This window comes from Eriocheir sinensis, chromosome 23 (assembly GCF_024679095.1).
Source record: "Eriocheir sinensis breed Jianghai 21 chromosome 23, ASM2467909v1, whole genome shotgun sequence".
Lineage (NCBI taxonomy): Eukaryota > Metazoa > Arthropoda > Malacostraca > Decapoda > Varunidae > Eriocheir > Eriocheir sinensis.
Genome location: NC_066531.1, coordinates 18,447,680 through 18,461,615, shown reverse-complemented (window position 1 = coordinate 18,461,615; position 13,936 = coordinate 18,447,680). Strand labels below are relative to the sequence as shown.

General features: G+C 42.5%; 1 protein-coding gene and 1 long non-coding RNA gene across 2 annotated transcripts in view; one reads left to right on the top strand and one right to left on the bottom strand.

Annotated features, from left to right (window-relative positions):
• Nucleotides 1-13,936, bottom strand: part of LOC127002592 (uncharacterized) — a 97,694-nt gene that overhangs the window by 4,581 nt on the left and 79,177 nt on the right. The window lies entirely within an intron of this gene.
• Nucleotides 6,121-12,415, top strand: LOC127002531 (uncharacterized). Its single transcript, XR_007756321.1, has 4 exons — nt 6,121-6,281; nt 8,891-9,043; nt 10,123-10,182; nt 11,191-12,415. It is a non-coding gene; the product is annotated as an uncharacterized LOC127002531 (long non-coding RNA).

Sequence of the window (13,936 nt, the reverse complement as noted above, 5' to 3'; positions counted from 1 at the left end):
TCAAAAGATATTGTTGTCTCTGAAGTCTCGTTGCCGGGTGTAGTATCCCTCAGTCAGGTAATAGAAGGCACACTGCGTCCGAGTTAATGGGTGGGCTGCAGTGCCTTGGTCTTTACTTTGTGAAGGCCGGTGGTGGATTGAGAGAAAACCAACCACGTGGGTCTGAAGCGATATTTTGAATTTCTCTCGCCAGGTGGCGTGGCTTTCTTCTCTGTTTCCATCGGTTAAATTATCCTTGATCCTTAATTTTAATTCAGCAAGAACAATTAGTTATTATTTCATGAAAGGAAACACTTCACTATTGTTATTCCTTTCATGGTAAATGTGGTTAGTCTTCAGGCAGTGAATAAGTTGATTCTGTCTCGGTTTGGGAGCCGATGACCGAAAATTTTAAGTACCATCGAAGGCTTATTTGAGCTCAGACGATACTCATACTTGGCCTGAACTGTCGGCCCGAGACTAGTTCCATAAGGGAAATAGTTAATTTGTCTAATCCCCCGGTTAACTGGCCTAATTCCTATCATAGTATAGTCTATCGATTTTAACTTGAGCCCGTGGGCGCGACACAAGGATTCCTCACGAGGCCGCGCTGGTGCCACATCACTCTATTACTCTCCTCAGAGAGGCTCTCTCTCTCTCTCTCTCTCTCTCTCTCTCTCTGTGTGTGTGTGTGTGTGTGTGTGTGTGTGTGTGTGTTTGTGAGAGAGAGAGAGAGAGAGAGAGAGAGAGAGAGAGAGAGAGAGAGAGAGAGAGAGAGAGAGAGAGAGAGAGAGAGAGAGAGAGAGAGAGAGAGAGAGAGAGAGAGAGAGAGAGAGAGAGAGAGAGAGAGAGAGAGAGAGAGAGAGACTCGTGATCAGGCTGTGATGAATGAACTACACACACACACACACACACACACACACACACACACACACACACACACTGCCAGGCTTCACGGTCTGACAGGGCGGCAGTTCGAGCCCGCTCAGGCCGGATTATTTCCGTTGACTAGGAGTGGTTACTATCCCCCCATGAGCAAAGGGGATGGGGTGTGTGGTGTGTGAGGTCCTGGCAGTACCCATAGATCGACGATAAAGAGCACTTGCTCATGTCGGGAGGGTACCTGCTGCTGGCGATTACGAGTCCAACACGTGATCAGGTCGTGGTGAATTACACACACACACACACACACACACACACACACACACACACACACACACTTTACACGTGGCAATTCCTGGTGGGCAATACAGCCGCGACGATCTAGCGGCTAGACCGGCTGGGTGCTCTCGGGAGAAAGTACCTTCACACGTGGGAGGAGCCGCCGGGAGCATCAAGACGTAAACTGGGCATGAATTCACCCCAGACACCCCAAAAGGCTACTAACATATCTTAAAACCACAATGAGTTTGGTCCATCAGCCTAATATTGTAGAAATACTTTAAGTAAACGAATTTTATCATAAGTAGTATTGATTGATTGATTGTTTATTGTTGCTTTTAACAACAAAGGAGAAGGGAGGAACATGCCATCCCAACCCCCAGGTATTACATAGTGTGATTATATAATACCGTTATATAATAACCTTCGATATCTCGCAAAGAGATAAACATTCCCCGCAATGTTGCTGCCACTCTCTCAAAAGTTGTTTTGCGCAGACTCTGCTTCTTGTAGAGCTTATCTTGTGGGTCCCACAAGTGTCGATGCTGTCTCACTTCCTCTAGCAATGCCACCTCGGCCTCCCGGCTCCAAATCTTGTTATCTGCATTTGTCATTTCTTGTTTTATTGGCGCCGACATGTTGTTTACCTGGCCGCCAGTCGGCAATACAAGACGGACACGCTCAGCTGCAGAGAACTTGCCGCGAGAAGAGCTCCCAGACCCAGACCCAGACCAAAAATGCTGCCGCGCCTGTATTGCCAGCCGCGAATTGCCAGGTGTAAAGCCGCCTTTAGAGGTGAGGTTCGTGATTTAAATGATAAGAGATCGCAAGAAGAGAAGAACGAGTTTTTTTGGAGAGTAATGGATATGAAAGTGAGAAAGTAGTTCATAGGGTCGAGAGGAAGAAGTGAATAAAACTAACAGAAAAGGAGGAAGGGTGGAAAGTGACATATACGAATATTAATGGAATAGTTTCATCGTGGATAGAATTAACGACTATTTGAGAGACAAAGAACCTGATATTGTGGGGCTGACGGAAACTAGGTTGTGACCCAATTGAGGTGGTGGGGATTGGAGAAGGTGCAAACAACATATGGAGGAGAGACAGAAAGATAAAACAGGGAGGAGGTGTGATGTTAATGGTTAAAAAAGGCATTAGGGTGGAGGAGGTAATTGAGGGTGAAGGCTTGACAGAGGTGTTGAAAGTGAAAATTGTGGGTGCTGAAGGAAGGAGGAGGCATTATGTAGTAGGGTATGTGCCACCATGAACAAGCGTATGGGGTTGCGGGAATATAAACAAATGATACACTCTCAGAAGAAAAGGGTAGTAGAGGGTAGAAAAGGGTATTTTAGTGATGAAATAGCGATAACCATTTACAACCCTAAATATACCTTTCAAGAGCTACACAATAGACCCTTTTCAACCCTTTGATACCCTTTTTGATACCCCCTCATTCATGAACCCCTCCTCCCTGGTACCCTTCTCCCAACCTCCCTGGTACCCCCTTCTCCCACCCCCTCCCTGGTACCCCTTCCCCACCCCCTCCCTGGTACCCCCTTCCCCATCCCTCCCCTGATACCCCTTCCCCACCCTCCCTGATACCCTTCCCCACCCCTCCCTGGTACCCCTTCCCCACCCTCCCTGGTACCCCTTCCCCAACCCCCTCCCTGATACCCCTTCCCCCACCCCCTCCCTGGTACACCTTCCCCCATCCCCCCTCGCTGGTACCCCTTCCTCACCCCCTCCCTGGTACCCCTTCCCCACCCTCCCTGGTACCCCTTCCCCAACCCCCTCCCTAGTACCCCTTCCCCCACCCCCATCCCTGATACCCCTTCCCCCACCCCCTTCCTGGTACCCCTTCCACCACCACCCTCCCTGGTACCCCTTCCCCCACCCAACTCCCTGGTACCCCTCCCTCCCTGGTACCCCTTCCCCAACCCTCCCTGGTACCCCTTCCCCCACCCTCCTCCTGGTACCTCTTCCCCACCCCCTCCTGGTTCCCCTTACCTCCCCCCGGTACTCCTTCCCCCACTCCTCTCCCTGGTACCCCTTCCCCACCCCCTCCCTGGTTCCCTTCCCCTGGTACTCCTTCACCCACCCCCTACCTGGTACCCCTTCCCCCACCCTCCCTGGTACCCCTTTCCCCACCCTCCCTGGTACCCCTTCCCCACCCCCTCCCTGGTACCTCTTCCCTCCCTCCCTGGTACCCCTTCCCCACCCACCTCCCTGGTACCCTTCCCCACCCACCTTCCTGGTACCCCTTCCCCCACCTCCCTGGTACCCCTTCCCCACCCCCTCCCTGGTACCTCTTCCCCACCCTCCCTGGTTCCCCTTCCCCCCCTGTTACTCCTTCCCCACTCCTCTCCCTGGTACCCCTTCCCCACTCCTCTCCCTGGTACCCCTTCCCAACCCACCTCCAGGTTCCCCTTCCCCACCCCCCTCCCTGCTACCTCTTCCCCATTCTCCCCTTCCCTGGTACCCCTTCCTCCACCCCTCCCTGGTACCCCTTCCCCTACCCCCCTCCCTGCTACCCATTCCCCCATTCTCCCCCATACCCAGGTACCCCGTCCTACACCCTCCCTGGTACCCCCCACCCCCCTCCCTACTCCCTTCCCTGGTACCCTTCCTCCACCCCTCCCTCGTACCCCTACCCCATCTTCTCTCCTTAGTACCCCTACTCCCACTCCCTCCCTAGTAACCCACCTCCAACCTCCCTGGAACCCCAACCTCCACCCTCTCACTGGGACCCCTACCCAACTCGCCAGGCACCCCCGCCATAGTTCCCCAAGCACCTGGATGAGCAAAGAACAAACTCTAAGGAAAATATTTATTTACACTGACAGTGCAATAAATACTCTATGCACGTTTACATAATAAATCCTACAGTAATACTTGTTGCTGTATAGACAATTAAAATTATTGCATTATTATAAAATTCAATGGATTATCTATCTGGGGACTAACAAAAAACTATATCCACTCCTTTTCACATAAGGTACCACTCTCTCCATGCAAAATGACTGTTGAAGTGACGAGGAATACACAGTTATAGACATGCTGACAGCACAGAAATTGGATTTCCAGTGTGCTATTTGTTAGAAAAATAACAACAAAATAATAACTACATTGTTCCATTGATCTGACTTCAGTATTTGATTTATCTAATGACAACATTCACAGCACATATCAGGAGACTAAGCTGGCGGTTATTAAAGCGAGAAAAAAAAGTATATTCAAGTTTTCTAGTCACATTTTTTGAGCTTAGGCTACTCCTGAATGATTATATACAAGCTATTTTTTTATGTATAAACTAATATTTATTAGTTAAGGAACCTCAATTTTGTGTGGTTCTGAATTAAATATTATCCAACATTTAGTATCTGATCGTCCATGTCCTGGATTTGGGTCACGATGACGATGTTTACACAAGTTTAATGAAAGGTGTGAAGTGAATAGAAACATATCATATTGAACCACCCTCCTTTTCCCACTCCATTAATTAAGACATGGAACTATATTTCTTGAAGAAAAATAGTAAAGAACACACACACACACACACACACACACACACACACACAGGATGATGCAAAATCTAAAGGTATCACGCCATTGTATGGACAATGAAGAAAATAATAACACTGATAAGACCAAGACTTGAGTATGCTGCAGTTCTGTGGTCACCTCACGAAAAGAAGGATATCAGAAAGGATACAGAGAATTGCAACTAAAATGGTCCCAGAACTCTCGAATATGACATGACGTATGAAGACAGATTGAAGCAGATGGACTTAACGACACTGGTACACATTTTGAGAGAGAGATCTGATCACGCTGTATAAGTTGGCAAATAGCTTTGATGAGGTGGACAGAAATGACCCCTTCTTAAATGCGAGAAGGTGCAGGGGCTGAGAGGACATGGGAAGAAATAAATAACAGGAACTTTTTTTTTTTTTTTTTACAACAAAGGATACAGCTCAAGGGCAACACAAAATAGTCAGAAGGCCCGGGTTCGATTCCTGGCACTCAGTGCTGTTCATTTGGTACGTAATGTATTTACACACCGTATGTGCCATAAGGGGTAGATTAAAAGCGTTTCCGTCAGTCATGGGTGTGGGCGGGGTTACCTTCACCCAGGGCCCATTGAATTATATTGGTAGGGTCGAGTCGTGGAGGGTCTGGAAATTTTCTCTGTTGGCGCAAGCCGTGACGTCACGGGGAGCTCGAGGGTTCAGCACAAGGAGACTATAGAACAGGAGAGGGGGCCTCTATGGGAGACCGTGGACGGGTGGTGGTGTATGTCGGTTGCAACAGATGGCGCAGGAGTAGCTTTGTTTACATTCAGGCGCCTCCCCCCCTCCAGACACCAACCCCAACCCCCAGAACCAATCAGCAGTGTTGCTACATGGGATCAAGCAGCAAATGTTGCTACTTTTTTCTTCAGTCTGGTTATTTCCCATTTTAAATAAGAAAAATAAAGGTACATAAATATTAAAATGAACAGTAGGAACTATATATATATATATATATATATATATATATATATATATATATATATATATATATATATATATATATATATATATATATATATATATATATATATATATATATATATATATATATATATTTACTAGGTAGATATAGCCTGACTGCATGTCATGAGTAATGCTATTGTTATATTATTATACTGCAATTATATTACTTTCTCTGCATTTGTGGGAGGATACCAGTGGTTAGATGTGTTTTATGTGTTAATGTTCTGTATACATTCTGGAACGAACCAAGGTTGTAGCCCTACTGCCATTCTTTAAAAACTATGTGATCATGTTTTTCTTCCAAACTCATTGTTTTAGCACGCACGCTGACTTCCATCAGTAATGATTTACATTGAATCATTGGTTTGTAGGGGGAAAGAGTGGGTGAATATAATTATCTTGGTCTAACTTATACTGGTTATTATACCGCTATTCGCAGCAATATCTTTCTCTACTCTGATTGCAACGCTGCCTCGTTCAAAAATCATAACACCGATGCGGCCGCCACGTTTACCAGCCGGAGTTTCAAATCATGTCCCTTTGTGGTGATAAAGAGGACACAGCCTGGTGTGAAGCTACATTTATTACGGAAGGATGCCAGCCGGGGTAAGTGATATATATATAAATAATGATAATGTGGAAATTCTAATAATTTTCACGCTGACAGCTGTTCTGAACTTGCTAACTGCATGCCTCCCCTCCTCCCGCGGCAAGAGGCCGAATGGCCTACACACGACAGCTCCAGATTCCTCCCCATTACCACCTGTCAGCCTCGTCTATGTAGCTATCCAGTCTACTCTTAAAACAAGCTATCGTCCCTGCACTCACTATGTGATTGCTGAGCCTATTCCAGTCCCCCACCACCCTATTACTAAACCAATGCCTGCCCATTTCCCTCCTAAATCTATACTTTTTCTAATTTAAGTAAATTACTGCATGTTCTATCTTGCCAAACATCTTATGCAAAAGTTAACCAGCATTTCCACTCTTTCATCCCTTACACTGAATAAACTTTGGAACAGCCTTCCATCGTCTGCATTTCCTCCTGCCTATAATTTGACCTTCAAGAAGAGTGTATCAAGACTCTACTTTTGTCTGTTTGGGAGTGGTGAGTACACAAAGGAACACAAAGGAAGAACAAACAACAGCAGACCTGCTGGTCCTTACGAGGTTGTTTGTGACAAGCTACACTAACTATCTAATCAAAGGTGGAAGATGAAGGACAGCAAAGGCGAAGGCTCCTCCCCACCGCCCCCATCCCTCCAGCCAAAGCTGGCAGGAAAGGAAAAAGAACCATGCAGCATGGAAAAACTGTATGGAATTTATGTAGGAAAGAGGAAAGAACTACCATTACTGCTACCACTAACCGGGCGATAAAAGCGGACAAGGACACCAGTATTCGAAAGAACTTAACGTTATTACGACAATGAATAATATCTTAGATGCTGGTTGGATTCAAAACACTTGTCTAATCTATTCTTGAAGGCCGTAACTGTTGTACTATCAACGACATCACAAGGTAGAGAGTTCCAAACATTAACAACTCGATTGAAGAAGAAGTGTTTAGCTTCGTGCGACGAGAATCTTTTACCACTTATCTTCAAATTGTGATTTCTTCTTGTTCTATTTGATCGATCAATTGTAAAGTAATCTTCCACATTAATATCACTGAATCCTTTGAACATTTTAAACACTTCTATTAGATCGCCTCGCATTCTTCGTTTTGATAGGCTGAATAAATTTACTTCTTTAAGCCTTTGTTCATATGACAAATTTCTCAACCTAGGAATCATCTTTGTTACTCTTCGTTGGACCCGTTCCAACTTTTCTATGTCTTTTCTGTAGTAGGGAGACCAAAACTGTACACAGTACTCTAGACGGGGTCGAACCAACGAATTATACAGTTTTAATATTACTTTTTCCGATTTATTATTAAAGACTCGTCCGATGAAGCCAACCAATTTGTTTGCAGTTTTAACTACCTCTGAACAATGCTGACCGGGCTTTAAATCGCTTGATATAGTGATTCCAATATCCTTTTCTTTACTTACTGCAGAAAGTTGTTGGCCATTCATTACGTACCGAACGCGATTGTTATTTTTTCCGATGTGCAACACTTTACATTTGTCAACGTTAAATTTCATTTGCCATTGATTGGCCATTGATTGGCCCAACGTGCAAGTCGATCTATATCTGATTGTAAAGCTTCTTCGTCGAGTGTCGCAGTTACTTTACTAGCAATTTTTGTGTCATCAGCAAATTTTGATACTTTGCAAGTGAGCCCATCATCGATATCATTAACATAAATTAAGAAGAGCATGGGGCCAAGCACTGATCCTTGAGGTACGCCGCTTTTGACATCGAGCCAATTAGATGTAACACCGTTTAGAACTACTCTCTGTTTCCGCTCACAGAGCCAGTCCGCAAGCTCTTTTGGGGGGCTTTTTTTTCTAGTACGCTTTGTTGCCCTTGAGCTGTCTCCTTTGTTTAAAGAAAATAATAATTAAATAAATAGAAGTTGGCCGCCAATGCTTCCAACACATTTTGATGCCATATCTACAAGTGGCTGGTGACTGTAAGTATCTCAGCAACCTGCATGCATCTATGCCATTCCTATCACGGTGCATGGAGCAAGCTTCACATAACACTCAGACAGAGACAGTTTAATTATGGTTATATATCAGACTCAGTTTATTGCTCAGTCTATTAGGTGCAGTGATGTTAATGTCGTTTGTGGTAGTATTAGTACAATTAATGTATTTATTTTCATTAATTTATCAATATTTATTTATTATATTCTTAGTGTTTGAAAATTCCAATATTAGTATTAAGATAAACAAAAATATCAGAAATATATTTATACTTATTAATTATTATTGCTTTTCTTATTATTACTTCCTTCAATGTCCTGGCACTTTGACATCTAGTGCTTTTCCGTCTAGCAGCCAAAATTGTGGTCTTTCTGAATGCGTATGTCCTAAGTCTTCATTGGTGTAACTAGCTATATAACATCAAAATCTGCATCTCTCTCCCTTCTCACCCAGTTGTCCCCGTACATCCTTTCAGTATCCAAAGAATTTCAATTTACATCTTGTAATCACTTAACTAATGCAGTGCAATCCTCATCTCTGTATTTTACCGTGTGGACATACTCTTTCCTTCCATGTTCCACTGTCGTATGTTATTCCACATCTAACACAACCACATCCCAACAGATCCGAACACGTCCGATATCATCCAAGAGAATGTGGCAGCTGAAGGGGAGAGTCCAAGAAAGAGGCCAAGGGTGAAGACATTTAGCCACCCCCTTGGTGAGCTGCAGGAATGTGCTTCCCATTGCAGTGCACCAGCTCCATGTACTGATTTTGGTATGAATACTTCATCTAGTGTTTGTTGATTGTTGTGTTATTAATCTAATTATGACTTCACAAAATAGACTGTGCAAGTCACTTAATGCATGCCCTGCTCAACATCACTTTTAAGTTGTAGAATTCCTTCATATGGATGCTGATTTATGTATCCTGAAATGATTGGATATTGATTGTCTTAACATTTTTTTTGTCCATGATCACTGAACCATGTTATGGTATGTCTTTGGGTGCAGATCCAGGAAATGAGTTTTTTGGGAGGACGTCAGACTTTTTGCGGGTGGAAGGAGCATTAGCGTTACTGATTAGCCATTCTCGACAGTCCTGGTCTTGAAAAACTGGATGAGTGACCTAAATCAATGGGTATAACGGCCTGGACTTTGTGCCAAAGCATTGTTTTAGCTGCAGCGCGCTTTTGAGCTAGTTTTCCTGTATCAGGACCATTGGGGGGGCCCGGGCCCCCTGGGCTCCCCCCTTGGATCCACCAATGTAGCTATGTCTTATAACATATCTATCCTTTACAGTCTGATGGTGCATCCTTCTAGGTTGTAAAGTTTTAGTAGCTACTCATGAGAAGTATTCCTTATAATGATCATTGATTTCCAGATGCTTTGCACTAAAAAAAAGTGTCGTGAAACCTGCCGCAAATAATAATCAGCTGTAGTCAACCCTTGCTTTAAAGAACCAATATGGAGGAAGGGGGTGATGTTATATCCAAAAATCTTTTACATCTGAAGTATCCAACCTTTTTGTGTATAATAAACCTTGTTTGTTACATGAACTTAAAAGTTCACAATTTCCATACATGATTCTTTTTTCCTTGTATTTGATCATTAATCCTGACATGTATTTCCATTATCAGTAGGTAATATATAGTAACAAGACAATAATACACATTATAACAATGTATATATTATAGCTCAATGAGTGCACAAGATCATTTACCTCATCAGTGACGCCAAGTCCGGGAGTCATTCCCTAAATTCTTTGCCCGAATTTGTGACACCAAGTATAATAACTAGTTTTAGTGACCATTTGCATCCATTTTTCACTTTGATTAAAAAATTGCCTCTCAACAGGGTGTGAACTTGATGGGGTTGGAGGAAACTCGACTCGGCCATCAAGCTCACCACAATATAGTAAGGAACCTCTTGTTCTCAGTGATAATTTATCCTCTTTAGTTACTATTCCATGTTACTTTAATCACAACTAATGTGTTGGAAACATTACAGCTTAATAACATACTTCACATCTCTGCATATAAATTGAGTTCAATATTTAACTGTTACACCAGTAGGCTTCATATCTTAAAAAAAAGGTATGTAAAAAGGTTGACATTTTGAATGATATATTTAAACTCTTTATTATGTTTCTATGGCTGTAGTACCGTTACGATTAGTCGAGTGATCAGCATATGGGTCTTATGTTTTTGATAACATAGGTTCAAATTTTGCCATAGGCTGGCAATTGATAGTAACAGTAGTGTCCACAGATACCTACCCGTTTCTTGTTTATCCTGTTCCACTTTAAACCATGACTGGCCAATCTTTGAAGAGGTAGCATAACCTTGAAGTGCCACTAACAAACCTTTGTCCATTCTTCTGATGTGATCTTTTTTTTTTTTTTTTTTCCCACCTGCCTATAGCGCCGGTAGGTTTTCTTCAGGGGCCTGGCGGTCGGCCCAGGCCCGTCATGATGCAGGCAATTTTTGTTATAGTGGCGCCATTTAGTATTGGCTCATACTGCCACCCGGAACTCATTCTTGATTCACTTGGATGGTTTAGCAGGGCTTAGGTATGACTAACATTGCAGAAACAGGGAATTTTTAGATTTTTAGTGTGGCAACACATTGACAAATGTTTAGTATGGACTGAACATCAAAGATATATATGGTAAATGGGTGCTTGTAGATCTTGAAATTATATCTGTCAAGAGTCTCCAGTTGTATCCTCTCCCCCATCTCCTGAAAATATTACTCTTGTCAGGCAATGTAAGTGAAGCCTTCCATCGAAGCTGGCGTGTAGACATAATGCCAATGCTTAGATTCACTGTCCTTATAGCACTGAAAATAATGCAATTACATGCACATATTTTATTATTTAGAATTGTGATTAATTGTGATTAAATATTTTTTCATGTATTTTCAGACATGAAAAGCGAAAATTGCTGCACACAACAGTCTGCCGTCTGCGCCAGGAGGCACGTTAGCTCAAATCCCAGGCTGTTACAACTCCTGGGCAGTTTTTGCCCAGAGCCAGCAATTTTTTAGATCCAATAGGGATGGATTTTTTCTGAGGTCAGGTTCAACATGCTGCAAGATGCCAAGATCTAAGCCTAGTAGGAGATATGGGTTACAAGAGAGGAGGTTTGCTCTGGCCTTATACTATCAAAGTCCAAATGCTAATAGATTTATAAGCACAGTATTTCACTTGCCTTCAGTTTCAACACTTCACTCATAACTCAGGGGTATTTCAGTAAATGTTGGCTGGAGCAAACAGACTCTGACAGCCCTGCAGCAAAGAGCACAGGCTTTGTCAAAAGAAGAGAAACTTTGTGGGATTTGCCATTATTTAGTATTACTCTTGTTACGCCAAGAATATTTTTCCATATACTTTGCCAAATATTGCAAGTAATGCACCATTGTTGGGCTTGCTTGTTATAAATCAGATCTTGTTCAATTAACAGGCTTTGGGTGTCTGCCACTTTCCAGTTGTAATGCAAGGAATCATTTATCTTCCCTGCTAGATATCACATGTAATGCACCATTGTTGGTTTTGCCTGTTATAAATCAGATCTTGTTCAATTAACAACTTTTGGGTGTCTGCCACTTTCCAGTTGTAATGCAAGGAATCATTTATCTTCCCTGCCAGATATCATATGTAATGCACCATTGTTGGTTTTGCCTGTTATAAATCAGATCTTGTTCAGTTAACAAGCTTTAGATGTCTGCCACTTTCCAGTTGTAATGCAAGGAATCCCCTGCCAGATATCGCATGTAATGCACCATTGTTGGTTTTGCCTGTTATAAATCAGATCTTGTTCAGCTCACAAGCTTTGAATATCTGCCATTGTTTATTTCAGGTGTAATGCTTGGAAGCATTTGTTCTCTTCCCTACCCAACAGTATGCAATGCTTTATTGTGGATTTTGCCTGTTATATTTAATCTTGTTCAGGTGACAAGCTTTTGGTGTCTGCCTTACCTAATAATGTGCTGCAGTGACATTTGGCTTGGTTTCATAATGTGAAATACAGCATGTAATTTCATCACACTAAGTGTCTATCATCACGTGTCTGGCATCATTAATGTGGCTTCCAGGAGTAATCTTGTTTGTATTACAGCTTGCAATTTTTGTCTGCTTTATATGATATACATAATCGCATAGGTATGATTTTTTTTTTTTTTTTTGACAAAATGTAATGGCAGTTGATATTCTTGACTAATGCCTCATAAACCTTGTGAAAAATAATGCTTTTTTGAAGGGGGGTGGACAGAGTGGTTTGTTTGGTTGGCCAGTTCAAGGAGTTTCATATCAAATGATTTTATTACATCCAACTTTAATGTGTGCTAAAAACATATATTTTATTACATCCAACTTTAATGTGTGGTTCCTGCAATAAATGCTACATGTTTACTGATGTAGCCTATGAAATACATATCACTCTCTGCCCTGTAATTTGGTGTGTCACATACTGCAGCATAACTTTCCTGCTATTTTCTTACACTATGAGTTCCCTTATTTTGTCTCATTTGCTTTTATCATATGTGCCTCCGCTGCAGAGTTGTGCCTACTGAGCTTAATATCTTCATGACCCAGACACCAAGGTCAGAGCTTGTGAGATCATACCGTGTCCTACATCCCATTTTCACCTCCAGTCTCGGCTGTCTCCCAGGACCACCAAGTTATTGCATTCCATTTAAGACAACTCATGTGTTACCTTCTTGATGTCCTCCATCATGTATTTCAGCATGTTTTATGATGCTTTGCTCTTATATTGCTGTGCCTTGCAACATTTTTATACAGTTTTCATTGTATATAACGCACCATTGTTGGTTTTGCCTGTTATAAATCGGGTCATGTTCATTTAACAAGCTTTGAGTGTCTCCCATTGTTTATTTCAGTTGTAATGCTTAGAAGCTTTTGTTCTTTGCCCTGTCAAGCAGTATGCAATGCTTGCCATTATCTGGCACTTGTACAGTTAGTATAATATTTTTACTCAGCTAAGAGCATTTTGCAAAAGGTAAAGGTATGGTTGGGGGCATACGCTGTAGCAGCGCATGGCCTCGGTGCTCATCTCTGTAACATTGGCCCTTGAGCCTGTGGTGTTAGGGAACCCTAACTTAACTTTGCACACTAAGTATGGTCTCAAAAGAAAAGGAATAACAAGTGATCAACTACAAGTAAGTGAGCAGCTAATCAAAGACATGAAAAAGATAGAGAGTAGTGCAACTGATGCAGAGTGCAAAAAAATTATTTTGGAAAAATTCAAGTAATATGTAATATGGCAGGCCTTCACTCACTCTTCAGTATGCTTTCCTCATTCATTCACTCACTCCTGATTATCTCCTCCCTAATTCCATTCTGTAATCCCCCACTACCTTCTCACATGCTTAATCATCCCTTGTTCTCTGCTGCTTTACTTTTCCTCCCTTAATCTGTCATTCTTTATTATCTCCTCCTGTACTCCTGCTCAACTCTTTTCTACCTTAACATCTCTTCCCTCATTCAATCATTCTTTTTCCCTCTGCTGACTTTTTTTGCTCACTATCTCTGTAGCTCAGCTCTAATCATTTCTCCCCATACTCATATCTCCCTCATTCCCTTCTCACTGTACTATCTTAGTCCTCCCTGATTTTTCTTAACACTATCATTTTCTTCACTTTCACATATATAC